Source organism: Podarcis cretensis (genome assembly GCF_951804945.1).
Source record: "Podarcis cretensis genome assembly, chromosome: 9".
Taxonomy (NCBI): domain Eukaryota; kingdom Metazoa; phylum Chordata; class Lepidosauria; order Squamata; family Lacertidae; genus Podarcis; species Podarcis cretensis.
This window is the reverse complement of record NC_137178.1, coordinates 49,483,470-49,506,532: the sequence shown is the minus strand read 5'-3', so window position 1 is coordinate 49,506,532 and position 23,063 is coordinate 49,483,470. Positions and strand designations below refer to the sequence as shown.

Sequence of the window (23,063 nt, the reverse complement as noted above, 5' to 3'; positions counted from 1 at the left end):
GCACACATTTCATTTAGATTTATTTGTTGGGGGGGGGGGAGCTTGATTAATTGTAGTGTCACCTGAAAAAAGTGACCACTCCACTTACGACAAGCATTCAAATTGCTAGTTGCCAGGAGTGGAAGATTAATGTCATCATGTTTCCTGTGTATTACAGAGAGAAAATACATGCTCTGCATTCTTTTAAGTTTTATTGTATATGTTGCAATGGCCATAGATATCACACACTGCTGAAGCACGGGGTTTTGATTACCAGGCTTCACAAGGCTTCTACTGTGTTGTGTTCAGAATATTCTTTTAAAATTTGCAAGGCAATTTAGATGTCTTTCGCAAGTTAGTGACAGTGTGGTTAGTGACTGGACAAACAGGCCTGTGATATTCAAGAAAGAAGTCACATGCCCAAAAATAGTAATATATTTACTGAGTATCACTCTCCTCTGTCTTTCTCCCTGCTTGAAACGGTAACAACATATTGACCATAAATTATACAATGTGAATCATTGTAACATGCAATGTTATATCTAATACAGACCCGGAAAGTTGTCTGTGGACAAACGCTGGCTCCCTAAGCCTGAAGCAAGATGAGCACCCCATAGTCGCCTTTGACTGGACTTAACCGTCCAGAGGTCCTTTACCTTTACCTTTTAACTACAGCGTTGTATCTAATACTGGCTTGTGCAGAAGGATTTCCATGAGTGCAACATAACTTCCTCTCCTCTTCCTCCCCCTCATCTGCTCGGGGAGGTCCACCAAATTCTCTAGAGCAGATTTGGGGTGGCATGGGGACATCCTATGGTGCCACGCAGGTTTGATAAAATGGGAGGTCGCATCAAGGATAATTGTGTTGACATTCCCCTGGTAATAGTTACTTAATTATGTACCCATTTGCTACATCTAATTTGAACATGTAGCATTTAAATAATGTTTCTCTTAAGGAATGTGCCATTTTTCCAGCACTAGAAGATGATAGCTTGTACCAGGGTAACATTCGTCCACTGTTATTACTGTGTAGTTACGAAAGCACCATGGGCATAGGAGCCAACTCTTATCTATTTGATGGGACTGCCCCTACCAAGTTGATGGGCATTGCCATTCAAATGCTGCCCGTGCACTGTGTCATGCGATCAAATATGCAGCACAGGGCTTACTTGCACACACATACAATATTTTATTCAAGTTGGCACTGCTGACCATGGGCATCTCTTGGATATTGCTTATGATACTGATGGAGGTGCATTATTTAACTCCCTCCAATGTCAAGTGAACTTTATTATTGCTTATGATGAGGTTGAATGCTCCTCTGCAGTATTATTCCCCACTAAACTAGAAGTTTGCCTCTAAATGCAGATGTTTTTGACCGTTATGAATGTGCCAAATTGCAATGGTGTTGCACAGTCCCTTATCATCTGGAAACAACCCATAATTCTCTACAAGTGTCATTTGGGAGACCGACTGCTGTCCAGTACCTCTGGGTGGTGCTCAGAGTCAGACTTTGGTAAATGCATAGAGAAAGGAATCTACCAAAGAAAGATTTCTATAGCAACGTCTGAGAATGCATGTCTGTGTACCCTTGTCCCTCCATGAATGGCAGCAGGAAGCCCCAAGATTAGAAGATTAACTGCTCATTGTTTGTTCAACATTTCAGAGAACTCTCAGAAATATATGCTGCAATGTCTTAGTGACAAACAGTTACCTTTATTAATTTGTGGCATTAATAAATGAACTGATGTATAGTGTCTGAGATATATTGCTTGATTTGGCTCTGGAAGTCTTGATAAGATGGAATGGAATCTGTGCCTTAATACTACTTTTAAGGTGTCACTGCCTGTCACATCTCCATAGTGGCCTCATACTTCTAACAAGCTGCCAAGCAAATTGTATAAAAGCCAGAATACACTGTTTTGATAGCACAGTGAATTGGCAGTTGCAGTCGTGCCAGACATTGTACCTTACTGTGAGCTATACTTTCTGGAGACTTTCATCCTGTAGTTTTGCCAATGTAGAACTCTTTGTTACTATGGTAGAAATGCTAAAAAGCAAACCCTTCATTAGTAGCTCCACTGGTTACTCTCTCCACTGTTAAAGACAGTGTGTCTCTGAATACCACTTGCAAGGAATCACAACATTGCTCTCAGGTTCTGCTTGCTTCCCATAGGCATCTGATTAGACACCTTGTGAACAGGACACTGGACTAGATGGACTTCTGGCCTGATCCACTAATGCCCATCTTACATACTAATGCCCTAAACTACCCTTATTTGCTGTCTCTGAGAGCAGGCACTGACCATTCCTAGAGTCTTTTGAGTGACAGGAACACACGGTGCTCCTTCCAAGAACTGCTGTGTGTTTCCTGTGTTAGCCTCCCTTTGGCCAGAATGAATGCCCCTAAGGCTGACCTCAATAGCTCAGCTCTGTTGTCTACTCAACAGCAAAAAGATATTGCACTCAAGAGAATGCCTTTCACAATACTGCTGTGTTTAATGAATAAAACTACAAATATGCACACAATCCAGATATGTAAGTGGTCATGACAGCTGTTTGTATCCCTTAGCCTTTTCAGTGACTATGTAATGGATTGTGACACTTTTACAGCTGTGAAGTAATTCTGCACTAAAAGCTTTTGTAGAACAAGGCCATGAGTGCCCCAGAGCAGTTCCGTACCTTGCTGTACAAAGCACACAGGACAAGAGCCGGGGTGGTGTAATGGCTGAGATTGGGAGCCGAGAGCCAGGAAGTCCTCAGTTCACATCTTGCTTCAGCCAAGAACTGACTCTGGATTCACTGTCATAGATCCAGAGTGTGGTCAGCACACCCTTGTGGGAAGGAGAGGTTGCAGCCATCTTGAAAGAGGTGGTGATGCAAGCACTCCCGAGAAAGCCCATCCTGGACCCAGTGATTTCTGAAAAACTACTCTCCAGTTGCAAGTGCACCTTCTGGGGAAGGTGATCAAGTGGGTTGTGGCAAGACAGTGGCAGGTACTCTTGGGTGAAAATGATTTTCTTGGCCCATTCCAGTTGAAGTTCAGATCTGGTTATGGCACTTAATTGGCCTTGGTAGCCCTGTTGAAAGTCCTTTATTGGGAGAAGGACGGTGTGTGTGTGTGTGTGTGTGTGTGTGTGTGTGACCCTGCTACTCTGACTTGATCTTTCAACAGCTTTTGATACCTTTGGCCATGGTACCCCTGGTACCCTGTCCAGGCACCTACAGGGATCCCTCCCCTGCTGAAATTAGGCTTGAAAGTTGCATTCTGTTGTAACTAATAGAACAGGTTCTGGTGTGAGCTTGGCTGAGGGAGTGTATGTGGTGCCCACAACAGTTTCTCCTGTTTTCAAATGTGCCCACTCCCCCAAAGGTTTGGTGGCCCCTTTTATAAATACTTACACCAAGAATGGCCAGTTGCAGGAGCTTCCGTTCCATTTTCTGTAGCAGATGCAGATACAGTTAGTCGCTACTTGTTGATGTACAGGGCAGGTAAATTCTGTTTCTTCAAATGGAGAACTACAAGGATTAGATTCAAAAAAAATAAAAAGCGGCAGAATTTAGAATATAAGAAGCCACAATATCAGACTCAACTCTGGTTATATATATATATATATATATATATATATATATAAAATGCTTCAATATAAAAATTTCAAATCACATAGAGAAGATACTCAAGTTCAAGGTTTTGCCTGCTTCATACTTTAAGCTAGTGATATATTTGCTGCTAAAAAAGCAAAACACATATTTACCCATCCATAGTAAGTTGTTTGCCTGGCGGTTGCATGGGTCAGATAGTCTGCACTGGGGGGCAAAAATCCTTACAAACATTCTCGGCTGTGGCTGAAATGTTCCTATGTTTCTTCAGTCCACAAACAGATTGCAAATATACCAAATAATATGAACAACAAAATAGATAATGCAGGTACAAACTTTGGGGAGGGGGCATGGCCATTTTTCACAATTCTCTTATTCTTCACAATATTTTACTGTGATGTGCTGCAGGTCTCCATGAATCCCAAAATAACACATAAATGATAAATACAATTAGTGGAAACAAAATATAACAAGCTGACTTAGGCTAGGGTGTTGCTGTGCAGTTGTAATGACTCAGTTCTGCTCGGTTAGAAACACTGAGGTTACATGCACCAGACTATGAGGGAAAGGGTGTTGCTTCATTTCCTGACCCCAGCAGGAACTGCCGGGATGGGCATTGCATGAGTGGTCTTGCCTCATATGCTGCTCCTGGAACTCTTACCCTGTTCCCTCTTTGATTCTCAATTCAGTAAAATAAAGCTTACAATGGCTGTTGGCCATTCCTTTCTTTTTCTTTAAAGTTTCTTCAAAGCTACATACACCACACCAAACAGTGCTCAAAACTTGTAACAACACCATGAGTTTCTTCCAGGAAAGTGTCCTCGTTAGAGGTGCTGTCTTGTGCCCAAGATTGGGAGGGGGTGGCCTGCAAGACCCACACATGACATCATGCGCCCACTGCGTATTGCACGTGTGTGACATTGTGCATGTGATGCATACTGCACATGCAACATCACATCATTGGAAGGAGGCCGAGCATGGAGTCCAGCATGGTGCGGCTTCCCCTCTCACACTCAGGAGGAACCAACCACTGAACCATGTTGTGCTTCACTCAGTGATCAGCCTTCATCCACTGAGGGGACCCAGCATTGTGCCAGCAGATTTTGAGGGAGCCAAAGACACCTCCGCCCCTAGAAGTTGGCATGCCTGGTCCTTGCCGTGAAGCAGGAGGAAAAGAAAAGGAAGGAGGAGAAGGAGAAGGAGAAGGAGAAGACACAACATATCTCAGTTTACATTTGATAAGACTATGCGCTTTGCATTCATCTCCAGGCAGAGAAGTTCTTTGTCTGAAACTCTGCTGCTAGTCAGTATGGAGAATGCTGAGATAAGCCAGACCAATGATTTGACTCAAAAAAGTCAGTTTTCTATGTTTGGAATTTGAGAAGACAGCTCTATAATTCCAAGACTTACAATCGTTAAATCTTCAACAATTCTCCCTGGAAATGAGAGATTGCTAGAAATTGTGTAAGTGCAGAAGAGACTCACAAACTGGCAGTGCTCCATTGCAACCCAGCTGCTTTGATAAACTGAGCATCCAAGCTAGACTGGACATTTCTAAGTGGAAATGAGATCGATCATATTGATCTCTTCTGTTCAAGTTAGTTAATCTTCCAGGTGTCATTAGTTGCAACAGTTAAAAGAATACTTGAATATTCAGCAGTCTTTTTTTTTTTTCTTTCCTTTCCCTTTTTGGTCTTTGCAAAAAATTTTCAACTGTAATACAAGGAAGAAGGCTGTTCATGAAAGTGAAATGCATATTCAGCCAGGGAAAAACAAACAAACAAACAATTGACAGGTGGCAGAGGAAGCACTAATGAAATTATAGCGCAAAGCAGAGGTTAATGTGACCGGAGCACATAGCCATATTTATTAGCCCTGCGGGGGGGGGGGAGACATCTTTGTTTTCAAAAGCACCAGACATTTCAATTATGCCATGCCCATAAGCCTTTGCAAAAGGCTGCATTAATCACATTATTTTGCTTCATGGGGCCAAATCGAAATGCTGCTGGGTTTTCAGCTGTCCCTAATACAGTTATTCTTCAACAAATGCTCATTAACATAGTGGCAATAACTAATATGCTGGAAGGCAAGACCTCTGCACTTGTGAACAGCTAGCTAATCCGACAGTTCAACAGTGTGATGTTATTAATGCTTCACTGACATCATGGGAGTAGTCTTGAACATATGAAGGATGCTGACACATTTGGCAACAATTTCTGGGAAAATGCCTGATAAGCCTTTCATTGCAGCCACGATCTGAGAATCTGATTTTGAATTACAATTGCAGTAAGACTGAAATCTGTTGCTTGTTACCCAAAAATGTAACCCTATACCATGAAAGCGCAACCAAATTCTAACTAACTTAGGGACTGTTTTCTGGCTACTCTAAAAGAGCCAACAACATAACACGTCAGTGTCAAATTGTTTTATCCTCCACATTTCTCCTTCGTAATTTGATTTCATTCTCTTGAGCTGTCTTGCAAGGTAGTTTAAGCCCTGTAATTCCTGAGAGTAGAATGTGTTTTACTGAAACAGTCCATCTTGCACAATTTCCTCGATCTTTTCAATATTTCTGAGACACAGATATGCATAAAGAAAAATGTGAACAGAATTAGCACTTTGTGTTTGTAAACCTCACTGAAGTGCTGGCCTAAGTGGTGTTTCTTCATAATTATTTTGTCAGAGATATTGGAGCATGCCTCATTATAATCACTTGTGTGAAGATGACTCAAGATGGTTCATGTAACCGTTCCTATATGTCAATGATGTGGTGATAATAACTTTCAGGCTTTACCCTGCTTTTTCTTTTCTTTGTCTTTTGTTTTTGTTGTTTATGCTGGTCGTGTGAAGTCTCCCATATGTATCGAGATCATGGCTTACGTCTTCCTTGAAAACTTTAAAACAGCTGACAAAAATAGTTCTGTGAATATACTTTGTCAGAACTGCATCACTTGCTGGATATCCTATATCAGGCTTGCTCAATGTGCAACCAGCCAACCATTAGCCATGTATCATCCATGGTTGCTTGCTTGGCTGGGACTGCAAGAACAGAGAAGGTTGTGATGCAATTGGAAAGGCCAAAACATGCTTTGTGGGCTGTATTTGGCTCAGTGGATCACAAATTATACATTGATTTAGGTACCCAGTGATCTGATATTAAACGAAAGTTTGCCACCATATTCCAGACACTAATCACATCTATTCTATGGTGGTCATGACTATGAGACTACAGAGTAAACGACATTATTTTTTCATCCTCAGGGAGTTCTGTCTTCATTACCTCTTTCAGAAAAAGATTCACAATTCTATGTAATATGTTTTTTCATAATATTCCCTTTTGAAAGCAAATTACTTCACAGATGTGCTCCCAGTCCTTCTTCACCAAATATGAAATGAGTTTGCTTCACTGAAATAAGCCTTGAAATGATATTGCTCCCCACCCACCTTCCATCCCTGACCATGTTTTCTTGTTTATTTTCACATATAAAGCGTTTACTCTCTTGGTATGTGACTTATTTGAAAGTTGACTGCCAAAATGCTCTTTTACAGCTTGAAGGTTAATAGCATTAGTCTGCCCCTTGACTATAGGAAGCTGTCAATCCAACTTGAACTGGCAGATGTGCTTTTACAGCTGGAGCTCTATCGGCAATATTTATGTTTTTGCCACACTGGGAGCAAAATAATGCATCAGACAACAAGGTCTTTCACTGGATAACTTTCAGCACAGTCTTACAGAAGCCTGGGAAGTCTCCTTTCCCCTGAAGACACAGGAGTCCTCAGATGTTTCTCCAGAAACAAGGAACCAATGGGATGCCTAAGAATTCAAAAGATTTCTTGAGGAGTGTCTTTTGAGGATTATTGAAAACAGAGTGACGCAGGGACAACAACCCTGAAATCTCTGTGTAGAAAATTCATGGGGAGTAAGTACTTTCCCTTTTTTCTTCTGTGGGGGAGAAATGTCCAGCACCATTTTACCAGCAGTGACTTCTGCTGTCAGCCAAAAGCTGCTGTTCGACTCCACCCGACAATTCCTCTTCCTTGGGTTGAAATACTATAGCATTTTCCTCTGCATGAAAAGCCATAGGAAGGCCCTGGTTATGTACATTTCAGATGTTCAAAATCATGGTTCCTAGGTTTATACAAAATGTGGGGTACACAGTACCAAGGATGGGGAACTTGTGACTCTCCCCAGCTGTTTTTTCTCCTATTTACCCCAGTCAGGACTGAAATTAGGGTGGATGGAAAGGAGCGTCCTGTAAGAAAGGCAGTTGGTGAGGGGAGAGTTAAGCACCCGCTTGTTATTTCCACTTTCAAATTCCCCTTCCCATCCCTGCCTTGCAGGCTCATTAGGGAAACAGACGTCTTCTGAGGTAACATGCTATTCCACCTTCATCTCACAGCAGATTTTATTTGGGTAAATATAAACCATTTGGCAATGGAATTCTACAGTTGTTTACACACTGAGGAATGGAAGTTGCTTCTGACGTGACCTTTTAAATACTTATTCTTTCTGTATGCTGATATATTGAAACACCTCATCATGAACCAGATGTTTGGAACTATCTAAATGATCGAGTGGAAGGAGAGCTGTGCAAGATATCTTAGGCAGCGAAGGCCTCCTGTTAGCCAAGTACGAAACTGCTCGGCAAATGAAGTGCTACCAAATGATTAGCTGGAAGGGTCACTTCCCTATGAAAGTCATTCCTTATAGAAAGTGGTGCCGAAAGCGCTACTGTTGATCTCTGAGGGTTAGAGCTGAAGCCTCCCGAGACAACACATAGATAACATCTGAACGTTTGTTTGGAGTAGAAACAAACTGAGGTCACTCTTGAAGACAACAAACCGTCTGCTGCATTCCCTGACCCTGAAAGGTTAGAGTTGAGGAATTTCCTGACGGGATTCTGTTTGGTCTAACTTTTTTCTTTCTTTCTTTTTCTATAAAAGTATCAGGGGAATAGTGAGAGAAAATGGACGATTATTTGCAACAGGCTTGTAAAACCCTGTTATCTTTTCGAAATATTCACAGGGCTGATGCTACACAAATTGGTGGCGTCTTTCCTTTGCTTTCCCTCTTGAAAATTAACGATTATTTTCATAAACCTTCTGGCAATAACCTTTGGATCCTATATGTATTTAGGACATGCTAAAAAATGGGAACCAAATGCTTTGAACATTCAAGCAGTCTAGAGTAGCTGAGTGATTATTCTAGCAGGAGTGTTCTGAATTCAGTCAGTGCCAAATGCCTTTCTCTATATATAAAAAAAAGAGCAAAATTAGGGAAGGACAAATGTATGTATGCATGTACATGCGCAATAACAAAACAATCCTCAGTATAGTTCTTCCATATGAACACATATCAGAAAGCATTAAAGGTATGCCTGCCCTTTCACACTTTTAGCTGCAGTTGACCAATATTCTTTGAAGTACATAAAATTAACAGTATTTGAGTTTGTTAAGGCTCATAACGAGTCCAGGCTTTGCATATATTATTATACAAACTTATACAATCGTGTATGATGTATTCCAGATAGTCATTTGTAACTATACCTAAATTCTAAACAACTTCTAGGCAAGCTAGAAAGGTAAAACCTGGCATGTTTTTTATTCTGAGGAGAAACGCCCATCCTAAATTTCTGCAACCATGTTGCCCTATAGGGTTTCATTCAGTTCCACACTGGAAGGAAAGGCTCAACTACAAGATTTTCAAATGTGGAAAAAATATTTTGTTTATTTTTCAGGAAATGAGGGGTGCACATTCCCAATCTGGAGAGGAATAAACTGAATATGTACTGGCAAGAAGTCAAATGTTCAAAATGTCACCTTAATATTTCCAAAACCTAAAACATCTCTTTGAAAAAAGGGGTACATGGTCATCACTGGTGTGATTCTAATGTTTACAACTGCACATCACAAAACTTGATGAAGTCCTATATTATCATTATATCTTTCCTTTGTTTCATGGGTACTGAATTCTGTGCCATCGTCTCCTCTGCCTTCAACCATTCAGCAACAGCTTCCATCCCATACTGCTCAAACGTGTATAAATCTGATCCACCGGAAATTCAAGTGGTGAGATACTGATCTCACCTGCTGTCAAATCCATGTGTCCCAGAAACCATTTTGGGACACAGATCTGACCTGTAAATAAGATCCAAATGTTCACATTTTTGCAGTGACCTTTTTCTTCTTTGAGAAGAATACAAGCAACTTCTGTATCTGCATCCCGTGCTTCCAGTGTAAAGTTCAATCCAGTCAATGTGATGAGGGAAAGGAAAGGGGTGGAAATGTAGTAAATAGTTTCACAAAGTTTATACTCTTACATGCATTTTCCATTGTGCATAACTCTCTCTTTTTTTCTTCTTGCCCTATAGGTACATTAGACAAAGTACAAATAAAAAAAACTGAAATGAAGATTAATTATAGGCCTCAAAGCCATAATTTAGTGTTTAAATTAATATTTTCATGCAAAGTGTCACATAATAAAGGAAAAATTAAACCCATATGGGCTGCAGATTGGAAAGAAATTAGCAATTTGTCTCAAGCCTGGGGATGTACTCTTGTTTTGTAAATGAAATATGTTATATTTCTGGTTTAGGCATGAAAACTATTTTTATAATTGCACTATGATTTTGAAAAAGGAAATGCTTTTAGTGTAATTATTGACTGGGGCAAGGAACACAAGCAAGAGCTATCTTGGCTGTCTGAGACGGTTTAACAACAACCATTTAATGGGCAGTAAAGCTGGGTCACTAATGCACTGTGCTGGGTGGCCTGCTGAACTCTCCAAGCCATTTCTTGAACTCCCGTTGATAATGGTGCACCTCCGTCACATGCAAGTGGGCTTCCTTGATGTGTCCAGGAGAGCTGATATGATTTAACATATGGGATCATTTAGGAAGGCTCCATGTATTACAGTCTGTACACAATTTCTATTTGGGGCAAACATCATGAGTAACCATTTCGAAAGAGGAGATCCCAGAGAGATGCTAGTAGTTATATGTAGTATTTTCTTTCTAAGCACACACAAGATCTCTTCTCACATTGATTGTTAGAAGGTGACTTTTACTTTTGCTTCCCTTTCCATGCCACTTGTTGCTGTCTCTCTCTCAAAAAAACCCCCACATTATTGCTTTTCCAAAATAGGATGTTCTGGACCACAATAAGATCTGGGATCTGAAGTCCCTGGTGTGTGTGTCCAAATCACTTTCTGCATGTCCCAGAGACTTTCCTGCTTTCACATCTAGCTGTATCTTCTTGTACTGTGTAGGAGTCAAGAGTCAGGGGCAGCTTTTCATAAAAGAGGCTGTAAGACTTATATCAGCTCTTTGGCACTTACAGGAAGCCTGCTGGGATCAGCTGTGCTACCGAGCTCCCAATGGGACACTTCATAGCAGAGTCAGCCACTGCAGGCTTACTGTCAGGCATGTGGTAGTCACGGCTGTAATGTGATGGCTGCTGTGCAGGAAGGAGCAGACGGACTCTGTGATTGCTCAGCAACAAAGAACACTTTACTTTGGTACCTCTTGCATGCCTCTATTATCACTAGTGCCAACTGTGACATTAACTGTAATTGCACTCAGTTTACAACAACCAGATCCCAGATATTACAACAGCAAGCCTCCCTTGCCAAGGAGCATGTCTCATCAGGGTGTTAAATCTGGACCTGTGCTGGATCTAATTAGGCCCTCACACTGGAAGTTCATCATCCCTGCTATTAAGAGAAGGGGAATTGTCAATATGTGTGCAGACGTCCCTGTGTTATGCTTTGGATACCATGCATGGTTTATGATTAGAACTCCAAACCATGCTATGCTTTCCCCCAGGTATAGAGAACTTCAGGTCTAGGGGTAAAATGTGGCCCTCCAGTCCCTTCTCGATGGCCCTTGGGAGTCTCCTCAGGCCACAATCGCTTCCCAGTGGCACCCCTCACCAAGCATGCCTTGTGGCTCCCTTTCATGCTTTTGCTTGGCTGGAATGTGCCCTTGAATTCTGCTAATGCTTCATGCTTACGGAAGACCGGAAGGGGTGCATGAAAGTGAGGAAACTAGCCTACTGTAAAGTTAACATTTAACACTAGGCCTGTTTTTGCCTCTGGCCTCATCCATCACAGGCATGTGCCCCACCCCCCACCCCGCACAAGGTGTACCAGAAGGAAAGGTGTCTTTCGAACTTCAAAAACTTCCCCATCCGTGATGTAGGCAGTACTGAGGTAACTGGAACCAATGGCCTGACTCTGTATAAGACAAGTGTTCCTATATGCTCTCTAAAACCTGAAGGCAGTATATAACCATCATGACTATAGTCAGAGCCATCCCACCCATGAGGCAAAGTGAGCCTGGGCAGTGTTTGGAGGTCTTGGGCTACCCAGACAACAATACCCTCCTCTTGGCCTCACTGATGTGGTCCAAAGGAAAGCAGAGCAATATATTTGTCACCAGCTTGGCTGCAGGAGTTGTCAGGAGGAAGACTCCACTCTGGATTTGCGTGCTGTTTACTCCTTAACTTTTTCTTCTCCCAAAGATGTCCTGCAAGGCAGTAGGTACGTGTGTGTGTGTGTGTGTGTGTGTGTGTGTGTGTGTGTGTAGAAACAGATTTGTTTGTGCTGTTGTGGCATTCATAAGCACCCAGAAATTTGTACATGCAGAACTTTCCTTGCTTATTTCTGCCCCCCCCCCCCCCGCAAAAGCCTCATTTTGTCAGACAAAAGTACAGAGCTGGATCAAGACTCACATTTGCATTTTTACTAATGTTATGGAACATTTTTGCGGTGGGGGGGCACACATAATGGACAACCAGCTCAAGAGGAAACATCTGTGTACGCTCAACAAAGCAAAACACATCCCTTTAAAAAACATGCAAGGTTTTAGTCTTATTTGCTTTCTTTTAGCAGTCTCACAGCAGGTACCTCATTTACATACAAATGAGGTGATGTTAATGAACCTGCCATGGTGGAGTTGAAAAGGCCTTTGCATTGTATAACACAGGTTCATTTCCTGTAAACTCAATCCCACTGAGTTCTGGTTCATTAAGTGAAAGTTATGATATGCTCCTTGATTTCACTGTTCCCACCAGCGTGGCACAGTGAAAAATACCTGAGAGTGAAAGAAACCATGAATAAAAAGTTTCACATTCCTGCTCAGGGATGCACTCAGAATGTGGAAAATGGAAGAAAGGGGGAACAAGATGGTTTCTCTTTTTTTTTCAAAGGAGTAACATTTATTGAAGAGAAAACACAGACCCTTGTAAAATGGAATTGGATGGCTAAAAGCTGGCTTTTGTAACTACTGCAGTCCCAAAGCACATGCAGTCTCTTTAATGAGAACTGATTCTAAAAGCATTTGTGGAATGTGTGGAAGGATCAAGTCTGACTAAATGGTTCAAACTGGCTGCGGTTTATCTGTCTTGTTCTTTGACTGCTGCAATTTAGGCATTGATTGAGCCCCAAATACCAATAATTTTCTAAGCCTGTAAACTCAGAAGACTTCAAATCCTGGCTCCATTGCAGGTTAGCTGATCCAAAAGAAAGCTCCCTTTACAATAGAAATTAGGAAAAGGAATCTCTCTGACCACTGGGAACTGTTGGACAGTCAGGAAATGGAGCAGATAGGCAAACAGCTTGTTTCTATGTTTCACTGCTGCTGATTCCAAAGCATGCTTGTATATAAAGCCAGTGGAAGAACTAGTTAATGAACAGAAGGTTTTCAAGCTTCAGGATGCAATCATTCCAGGCACTCAGTAGTTGGCAAACTTATATTAGAAGCTCTATTCAGCCATTATAAAAATCAGTAATTAAATAAAAATTAAAACATTTTTTTAAAGAAAATGGGTAATTTACCATGTCATTAAGGGGAGGGGAAACAACAGAGATGGCTGAGATACTGTAGCTTCATCCTCCGAGCCCATTTTGATTGCTTCCTGTGAGTTGGAAGGGTGACTATCTGCATCAGGGAACATCTTGTAACTGTGGATGTCCTGGTTTCCAAAATGCACAGAGAACCACCACAGCTACAAGAGATTTGCAGGCAGTCATCTTCCAGCTAACAAAAGGTGACATTAAAAGGCATTAAAAGAGTGTGGGAAGAGGCAGTGCACTCATTCGCACTGCCCTTGTTACATAGTAAGTTACCCATTTTTGTAACACTTGAGGATACCTATAAAGATACAGTCCATCAATTCTAATACCATGTGCCTTTGAAAGCGGACGTTGCCAAGTGTCTGACCAGCTGATGCATCTCATTGTGGCTGATGCAAATTGCTGGCTAATCCTCAATGTAACACTGCATCTTTCACAGCTTTTTATCCTTTTGCTTTTCTGTCTGTGGTACGTTAGCATACAGTTTTCCTTGTATTGCTTTTTATCCAGTTTACAGTCTACTCCAAAGCAAGTTTGTTCAGAAGCTGGAATGAGCTTAATGAGACTTAGCTTTGGAGAAGTTCTGAGTAGGATTGCAGCCTAAGATTTAAGTTTAGATATGGAATCAACAGAAAGGAATGTGTTCATCTGTCATACATTTGCCACATGTCATCAGACTGCATAATCTGCTGGTTCCTGTCGTGGCTCTATGTCAATAAGTAGACAAATAAATGTTGTATCTTTATCATTTGAGGGAACATACTAAATTCTGTTCCACTTGGACTGACCTTAAGATTCTGTTAGCATTTTAACTGGGCTACAAGTTTAGAAAAGTAGTTTGGTGATTTCTCCTTCCCCCCCCCCCCCACCAAGTAATCTCTAGCAGATTTGCCTAGTATTTTAAATTCTTGTGCTGTATCGTGAAACAAGCCTTATTTTGTCTTTCCAGCAAGCAAGTGAAACTGCCTGTTTCATAAACACAATCATGTTGTTTTTATTACTATCAACATTTCTCGTTAAGCTAAATGCTAAGAGCCAGATTCGCAGCAAGCTGAGGTCATTACACACATGCGCGCGCGCACACACACACACACACACCAAATAGAAGTTTTTAAAAAACAGTGAAAGGTCTTGGGGGATTCAAACTTCTGAGTGTGTTTATATGGCAAAGCACATTCAGGTTCAAAGTAAAAATTCAGTGCCAGTGTGTTAACACCTACCTTGTCTCGAAACAGCAAAATCTGCCAAAGAGCTTCACAGATTTTTTAAAAAGGAACCAAAGAATTATGTGAAGTGCCAGTCCTAAGGTGAAGTACTAGGTGTTCTCCGCTGCAATAGCGGCAAGAGAATGTGCAGATATAAAATTGATACCATATGGCTCCTGCTTGTGTGTGTACTTTTATCCTGACTTTCCAAACCCATTCACTTATTGAAAAGGTGTTCGTGATCAGCTTCGTAGCACTGGCATTATTCTTTTGGCTTTGGCCCCATTCACACCATACATTTAAAGCTCTTTGTTACAGCTCTAAACAGCTGTGGTTTCCCCCAGAGAATTCTGGGAACTGTAGATTGTTAAGGGTGCTGAGAACTACGTTGCTGTTCCCCTTCCATTGCAAAGTTCCCTGTGAAGAGGGATTGGTTGTTAAACATCTTTGGGAGTTGTAGCTCTGTCAGCAGAATGACACCCTTAACAAACCACAGCTCCCAGAATTCTCAGGAGGAAGCCACGACTGTTTGTAGTGGTATCATAGCATTTTAACTGTATGGTGCGGCTGTGGCCTTTGTCATGCTAAAACGGCCCCCTTCTCAAAGTAGCCTTTACACTGTGGCTGCTGCTGCAGTGTAGTTCCTTCTGATGCTGCGAGACCAAGGGAGAAGCATTTTGGCAAGAACCTCCACATGAGTTTTCCCCTTGCAGCCAGAAGCGCTACCTTTGTGACATCGCAGCAGCACACTTTGCAAAGCTTATATAGAAATGGGACCCTGGAAACAATGTTCACGTTGAAACTTGATAGAGCAGCAGACAGAGAATGAGGGTCTGGGCAAGAGCATGATGTATGTAGGCCTACTTTTGGGTTTTGCATAGGGTCATATTTTGTTATTGGTACACTGAGACATATTTTGCATATCTGCACAGCCAAGCAGGAAAGAAAGAAGGGGAGAATGAGTGTTTCCGAGGCACAGGAGCCAAGAACCGTTTTCAAGAGGTACTTGAAGGGAAAGTATGCTGCTTTAAAATATCTTTAAAAGGGCATCACACAAGTTTAGTCTGCTCTCATGCCACAATTTACAAAACACTGGTATTTCTTATTTAAAGAATTCAGGTATGTTTGCATTATGACCTAAAGCAAACTATTCGAGTTTTCTGCTGATTGATTTTTGGCTTTCTTTTCTCCAGTTTACATCCACTTTTCTTCCACACACACAAAATGCCATGCCTTTGACTCAGCTGCTTATTTGGATTATTGTAGCATTATTTTTATTCCATTGATGATTCCATTTTGAAGCTAGATGTTCATTGAAAACCAATTTCTTTCACTGTTATTCCAAACCTCAGATGGGTTTTCATGTCACGTTTCCTTATAATGTTGTTGCAACTAAGCAGAATTTTCCAGCAGAATTTTTCTTCAAGACCCTGTTGACTTTTCCCAATGAATTAACATGGTACTTATGTATGTTAGCTAGAATCACACAGCAGTGGGACCAGTGCTTGTATTTATCCCCTCCTTGCTTTACAAAAGCATACTGGTGAAACCACCAGAAATAGAGCTCATGTCTGGATGCCATGAGATCTCTAGGCTTGGTTTATATAGCATTATAATATTTTATACATTCTTGTGGCTTCCGAGTTCAGAGGCATGTAGCACCAAGTGCTGAATAGGGGCTGGCAGAAGGGCTATTCCTCCCTTCCTTCGGCCTCTTCCCAAATGCTTTAGTTTGATCTCCAAAGCCCTCCAATGATCCAACAATAGCCTTGCCAACTTGTATTCAAAGTTCTCCATTTGCTGCAAACTCTCACCACTCATTCAATAACCCTTTGCCTTTTGTGTGAAGTAAAAATTCAAAACCCTCCATTCTGCTTCACTGCTCACTTGATGTCCTGAAGGCTTTGAAGTGTGTTCAGACTACAACTCCCATCAGCCCCAGCCAGCATGAGGTTGGGGAAGGTGGCCTATGATAAGCATTCTGGGAGGCCATGATAAGTGCTGCCTCATCTGTTACATATAAGGCATTTGCTATGCCAAGGGTGAGGGGACGTGGGTGGTGCTGTGGGTTAAACCACAGAGCCTAGGACTTGCCGATCAGAAGGTCGGTGGTTGGAATCCCTGCGATGGAGTGAGCTCCTGTTGCTCAGTCCCTGCTCCTGCCAACCTAGCAGTTTGAAAGCACGTCAAAGTGCAAGTAGATAAATAGGTACCGCTGCGGTGGGAAGATAAACGGTGTTTCCATGTGTTGCTCTGGTTTGCCAAAAGCAGCTTAGTCATGCTGGCCACATGACCCAGAAGCTGTACTCCAGCTCCCTCGGCCAATAAAGTGAGATGAGCACTGCAACCCCAGAGTCGGCCACAACTGGACCTAATGGTCAGGTTTACCTTTGCCAAGGGTACCAGAATAGGGTCACCTATTTCACGTGCTAGAAAGTCTCTGCGGCTTCCATTCAGGATATTGAAATTCACAAACCTTTGGGAGTGAACTTATTCATTCTGCTTATCCATACATGCTTAAATAGGCTTTGTAGTGCTTTAGCCTTTTGGAAGTCTATCAAAACTTTCTGCAAGTCGCAGCATTCTGGGTAAGCAATATCTTCTAAATATGCTTTTGCAACCACACAGGCAAGATACCAAGACTGGGTGAAATGGAGATTTTGGGTAACTTGAGTGAAATATAAAACAAATCCCATGCTTTCCACAATATCACACATACACTTTCCTTTTCTATATGTGAGCAAAAGTTCTCTCGTATGAAGCTCAACAGCGGGGTTTTTTTTTTTTTAAAAAAAAAAAAGCTGTCTAAATTCATGGGATTAATTTTAACAAGGGTTTTTCCCTCTGCCAGATGTTCTCTCTGCAAGTGTTTGTTTTCCATAAATATATATGCTCCCCTTTGTACTTTACAAATTAAAAAGAATGCATTGCACCACATCTGAACTGCAGAATGCCTTTCTGTTTTATGTGGGGAAGCATGTCTCATGTGCATAAGGATCTCTCTCTCTCTCTCATTCTCCCTATCTTCTCTACTCTTTCTATAGTATTTTCCTGTGACTATATAAGTGAAGGGGAAGCTGTGCATGCAACAGAGCCCTGGGTCAGTATGGTGGAGAAATTTGATTTGGCTCCCTTATATAATATGGGACAAGTTCTACTGCATGGGACATGCAAAAAACCACTCAGACCCAGGCTTTCTAGGCACCAGACAAGCAGAAGTGTGGGCAAGCCCTTAGTCTTACAGAGTTTTTGTCTAGATAAAATGGAAAGGATAAAGCTTTGCAATTTGTTCCAAGCTCCTGAGAGGAAGGGCATATTTTTAAATTTGTAACATAATTAGAACCTGGGAAATAGGCTTTTGCTGCTGTGGCTGACTGTTTTCAATGCACAGCGGTCACAATTCAGCACCAGCTTAGGTGAATATAAATCCAATTAAATTAATGGGCTCATACCTGCCTCGCTCTTTCCTGAACTATGGTATTTGTACCTGAGAAATAACAGTGCATTCTCTTCTAGTTTTGTTCTATTGCATCCACCTGGCAGCAATTCAGATACAAACTTCTAGTGAAGAAAATGATGCGGTTTCTCATATTCCATCCCACATAAACTTCATTGTTCTGTTGCAGCCAGTAAGGTTGGAGAAGTGACTTTTGCATTCATACTCTGGCTTCTTCCTCTTTTCTGATCCTGACATAAGGGGAATGTAGCTGTAAAGCTCGTAGTTACTGCATAATTTCCATGCAACTCAGAAACAGCTCATTTGAGCTAAACACAGATGTATCTTCTATTTACTGCTGCTGAATAGCTTTTGCTACTCAGCTGTTCTGTGCATGCAACATCCAAAACGTGATATTATAGACTAATGTTGTGGGACACAAGGAATTAAACAGGAATTAAAATTCTGGTATTTGGCATGATTAGTTGAAATGAATGGGCTGCTTTGAAGTCATAATCATAGTCACTTTATTTGCACATATACATTAAACTCAAAGAGGTTCGCAGCAAAGCATAATTTTAAAATAGAGCCAAATGAGGTTTGTATCTGGTGGTAACTTTGTCTCAGCAAAAAGGGTTTTCACTAATGCAAATCAGGGCATCTGATTTCCACTGATTCCCCCGCTACTTTTTAAGTCAGAACTATATCCCATTCTGTTCTGGAGAAACCCCACCCTTTGGAGCAGCTTTAAAATGGGGGATAGGAACTTTGGAGAGGTCAGTGAAAATCAAGTAATAGAACCATTTTCCACAAAGGCATGATTGCTTTCAGCCCATGATGTACAACCCTGTCCTCCTGATACAGTAGAACTGATCCATTTTTCTCCTTAGGCTTCCTCAGAAAATCCAAGACAACTACAGTGGTACCTCGGGTTAAGTACTTAATTCATTCCAGAGGTAGGTTCTTAACCTGAAACTGTTCTTAATCTGAAGCACCACTTTAGCTAATGGGGCCTCCTGCTGCCGCTGCGCTGCCGGAGCACGATTTCTGTTCTTATCCTGAAGCACTATTTCTGGGTTAGCGGAGTCTTTAACCTGAAGCGTATGTAACCTGAAGTGTATGTAACCCAAGGTACCACTGTAAATCTGTGGCCTGATGGGGACAAATATCCTTTCAAAGCTGTCTTCTCCATTTGGGTCAATACCATAGTAGATGACTATAGAAAACTGTGGCTTTGATACATCATGGAAACATGAAAAAGTCCCCCATATTTCTGCCCCACTGGTTCCTTTTGCGACTGATGCATTGTGGATTGTGTGAAGGGCACAATGCCATGGGCAGCTCTCAGCTAAAAGAGTAAAGAATTCATTTATCAATTCATTCTCTGAGATACCAGAAGCAGGGAAACAAACAAAGCTGACAACAACTGAGATGGAGGTTCTGATTATCAGACTGCATGCATAAGTGAGGCTTGTAAGATTCCTGTCTAATATCTTGGCCAATCATTCATGATTATTCATTGTATGATATGTCAGTTTTATCATATTAAGAAGATGATGATTACTTGGATCCAAGCAGGATGGCTCAAGACTACTTCTAAAAATACTCAGGGGAAAATGGCAAAAAACAAACAAAAACATTTCAGTTCACCCCTGAACAGAGAAGACATATTTCTGCTCAGTTTCAGGGGAGTTGGAGGCTGAAAACAACATAAAACATTCTTGATTTCTGGCTCACGAATCATTCCTACAATTTAGAAACTAGGAAACCAAGGGAAACCAGGCACACACACACAAAATAATCTTTATCTACTTAGACTTGCAGTTAAGAGTTGCCAGAGGCTCCACCAAAACTAACACATAGAAATTAGTAAGAGTTTTTAGATTATTATAATTCAGTCCCTGGTAAAGAAAAAGTGTCTCAAAAGAGATGATCAAGATAACTGTATCAAGGCCCTTGATAGCACTGCACTCTTGATAGCCCCAGTGCAGCACAAGTAGAGTGATGTCCCATCCCTAAGTAATAGATGTGGAGCAATCTTGCAGGATGGAAGAAAGCAATGCTGCTGTTCACAGGATTTCAGCCTTAGTAAGTTATGTATTGTATACATTTCAGCCTTAGTAAGTTATGTATTGTATACATTTTATCTCTCATTTTATGTGAGAGCCAGTGTGGTGTAGTGGTTAAGAGCGGTAGTCTCGTAATCTGAGTAACCGGGTTCACTTCCCCGCTCCTCCACCTGCAGCTGCTGGGTGACCTTGGGCCAGTCACACTTCTTTGAAGTCTCTCAGCCCCACTCACCTCACAGAGTGTTTGTTGTGGGGGAGGAAGGGAAAGGAGAATGTTAGCCGCTTTGAGACTCCTTAAAGGGAGTGAAAGGCGGGATATCAAATCCAAACTCTTCTTCTTCTTCTCTTCTTCATAACAGGGTCTCAGGCATTTCATAGTAACCCCCTAGTTTGGTGTCTCTAAGACAGTTAAGCTCTGGATATCAGTCTCTGGGAAAAATCTGGTGTCCAAAATGAGCTTAATGTGTTATGTTTTTGTTCACATTGCTATGTGCAACTATTATGTGCTAATAGTACAATATAATCAGTCCTAGACATCTTATGTATGATAACTGGCTATTATCTAGAGGTTTCCCCAACTTTGGTTTCATTCTATAATGTGATTTTATTACAAAGGCATATTACTAGTGGGCTAAGAAGCTCAAATCTATTGGCATGGGAAAGCAAAACTGCCATGCACATAGACCTCAAACAAGTTTCAAATTACTTATGGAGTTGTTTCAGCAATGGACAGAATTTGAAAATTTGTTCCAGGATCATGTAAAAATAGAAAACTCTTAATGTGTGTTTTAATACCAATACAGCTCATGAACTCAACAGGCAGAGAAAAAGTTTATTATTTCCTTTTTGTCAGTGGGTTGGGGGTTGCATAAGATTGCCTTGCTCCTATCCCAATCTAATTTATGTACATGTGTGTGTCAGTGGAGTGGAACCCCATTAAAAAAAAAGTTACCAATTTTGTATAAAAAGTTAAAGCAACTGTGTACTTGAAGTGACAATTGGTAACTGGAGAGAAAAAACTAATGGGGAAATCAATGCAAAAGAGATTAGAAGAAATCAGATCTTCCTGTGAAAGCCTTTCTTCTCCTTCAACAACATGAAAAATCTCTGGCTTGGTTACATGTAACACCAAACCATGTTTGGCACTACATGAATGACCTTTGTGCTGCTCATAGACGACTTCCCAACTCTACTAACATGCTTAGTTTTAATCAATTACTTCCCCTTTTGGCAGAGACTACAGTTTGTGGTTTTATCTCAACTGGCAAACTATGGTTTGTATGATTTGATAAGCCATGGTATGCATTATATGTGAACTAATCCACTTTTTTATATTGCCTTGGGCCAGGTTCTGATATGTAAATATCAGTATGGCGTTGGAAAATACATACACGCCCACTTCTGGCTGATAAGCTGGACTTTCCTATAGTAAACTAATTAACTAAGTATGGATCAATCTGCAGCAAAAGCAACATCCTTCACTCACAAGAGACAGAGGTATCAGCAGGGTGGGAGAGACCCCAAGGTTTGCAGAATGCAAAACACATTTTATCCAAGCATTTTGATGGCTGAAAGCCCTCTCCCTGGCAACCTTGAGATTATTGGTCTGGGTGTAGGTGATTGCTTTTGGAAGTTTTCCATTGTTTTTAGAAGGTTGCTTTTAACTGGTTTTTTTTAATGTTTGAATAGTATTGCGTTAGGATTGATGTGTTTGTCACCCTGGGCTCCTTTGCAGGAAGGGTGGAATATAAATTTAAGAAATAATAAATAAATAACAAAAACCGTAAGGGGCAGAAACCCTCTCCCCACCAACACCTCATTTAGGGCAGTGCGTTGCTCAGTGGGTATAGAATGGTTACTGTTTAAGTAGCACCAAAAACCAGAGAGCAGGGTGTAGAATGGAGTGTCCTGGATGATGGCATAGTTGAGTGGCTGGAACCCTGAACAGGAGTAATCCACACCACTTTTTTATTACAGGTCTTTAAAGAACATAAGAAGAGCCGAGCTGGATCCCATCAAAGGCCAATCTAGTCCAGCATCTTTTTCTCACAGGGACCAAGCAGAAGCTTATGAGAAGCCCACAAACAGAACATGAGTACAACAGCACTCTATCTATTTATTCGCCCTAGCATGCTGCTTCTGATCTCGAAGGTAATACATATAGGTAGCGGAAATTGATTGTCATATCCTCCACATATCTGTCTAATTCCCTTTGAAAACTGTCCCAGTTGGTGGCCATTGCACTACAACCTGTAGTCGCAAATTCCAGAATTTAATTACATGCAGTGGGAAGAAGTGCTTCCTTTTGTCTGCTCTGAATTTGCCAATATTTAGCTTCTTTGGATGACCCTGAGTTCTACTTCCTCTACACCATGCAGAACTCATGATTTGCTGCCCTCTGTTCTTGCAGTGGGATCACCTTGTGCAGCTAGCACCATGTTCCCGGAAAACAGAAGCCGCCAGCTGACCAATGCCAGGTCTCATGATTCTTCCCTCGGTCTCATGGGACATCATCAGATCCCTTACAGTCTCATTAGTCTTCACAGGGAGGCGGAGCCTACCTGACTTAAAAGCCATGGCCCTGCCATGATACCTGGTCATGATCCACACAATTTTACACACCTCTGTGTCTCCTCTTCCACACCTTTTTATTTCCTAAACTAAAAAGCTTCTTTTCTCATATGGAGAGTTGTTCTAGTCCCATTATAATGTTGGTTGCCCTTTTCTGGATCTTTTCAATGAGTCTGCTGTGAGTATGTCTTAGTTGGCTATAATCCTAAATTTCTCCATCCTGAAAAAGTTAGCATCATCTACCTTTTACCTGCGCCCAGATACCTTATGCTCAAGTTAAATAGCACCGGCCCCACTACAAATATTTCGGAGACCCTGCTGTGTACTTCCCTCCATTATGAACAAAGCAA

The 23,063-nt window shown here is 41.4% G+C and overlaps 1 long non-coding RNA gene across 1 annotated transcript in view; it reads left to right on the top strand.

Annotated features, from left to right (window-relative positions):
• LOC307224571 overlaps positions 1-22,234 on the top strand; it is a 119,833-nt gene extending 97,599 nt beyond the window's left edge. Inside the window, exon 3 of the long non-coding RNA XR_013842674.1 lies at positions 22,120-22,234. This is a non-coding gene — a long non-coding RNA (uncharacterized lncRNA). The remainder of the gene's footprint in view (positions 1-22,119) is intronic.
• Positions 22,235-23,063: the final 829 nt, after the last annotated feature.